This window comes from Hipposideros armiger, unplaced genomic scaffold (genome assembly GCF_001890085.2).
Source record: "Hipposideros armiger isolate ML-2016 unplaced genomic scaffold, ASM189008v1 scaffold_844, whole genome shotgun sequence".
Lineage (NCBI taxonomy): Eukaryota > Metazoa > Chordata > Mammalia > Chiroptera > Hipposideridae > Hipposideros > Hipposideros armiger.
The window spans coordinates 680,397-681,650 of record NW_017732194.1 but is presented as its reverse complement, the minus strand read 5'-3'; positions in this window follow the sequence as shown (position 1 = coordinate 681,650).

The following is a 1,254-nucleotide window of genomic DNA, read 5'->3' as shown; positions in this document are numbered from 1 at the left end:
AACAATTTGTAACTATGTTAAACTAATCTTACCGTGGTGATCATTTCACAGTATATACGTGTATCATCACATCATTATGGTGTATACCTAAAACTAACACAACAAAATATATCACAACAAAAGTAGGAAAAAAGAAAACCATTATCTTTTAGTTGAGAAACAATAATAGCAAAGGTAATCAAAGAAAAATTGGAGGTATCAAGGCGAACAGGCTTAGGCCATGGTGTGGTTCTAACGTGAAAGGAGGCAGAGGCCTCAGGTCTAGCTCTGCTTTCATAGGGGCAGAATAAAGATGATAACTTATGGCTTTCACTCTGCAGATGGCATGAAAATCTGTATTTCCATTCCTGCTTCTGCTTCCCAACTAAAGCCACAGATGCTGCTAGACGCTTCCACTCATTTTCTCTACAGACACATCTCCTAAGAGCAGTGGCTGCACATTCACCTCCTTGCCTTGTTCCCACAACTACTCAATAAAAAAGGAATAAATGACTTCACCTCATTTGCACATGGCACGTGACTGTGGTTGTTAGGTTAGGTTAGGTAAAGAATGAAAGTGTGTAAAATGATATGAAAATAAAGGAGTAAAGTAAATAAAAACTAATCTGGTGAAGCATGGAAGGCCAGGAAATTGCATTCTAAAGGCTCATGATTTAGGTGGAAGAAAATGACCTCAGCACAGAAATACATTTGACACAAGCATGATTCCCAATTCTAACTCCAACACTAACCGAAGGGCAAGACCCTCAAGCTTTCTGAACTAGTGTCTCTGCAAAAGAGGTGAGAAGGGGTGAGGTCACATTTACACACATCGGTACACATGATATGGGTTAAAAAAATGTGGGGACAAGAGAGATGAAAAAGCCACTCTGGAATGCTCATGAATTTCTTTTTCCCTTTTTTGTTTTTCAGGGGGTGGTTTTGGGGGTAAAAAACTCCTCACATTATATTTACCATCCCAACCATTTTTAAGTTTGCAGTTCAATAGGGTTAAGCATACTTATATTGTTGTGCAACAGATCTCTAGAGCCTTTTCATCTTGTAAAACTGAAACTCGAGATGCTCGAATGCTTACATTCCTTTAAAGCAGCGGTTCTCAACCTGTTGGCTGCGACCCCTTTGGGGGTCAAACGACCCTTTCACAGGGGTCACCTAAGACCATTGGAAAACAAAAATATATTTACATTACGATTCATAACAGTAGCAAAATTACAGTTATAGAGTAGCAACGAAAATAATTTTATGGTTGGGGGT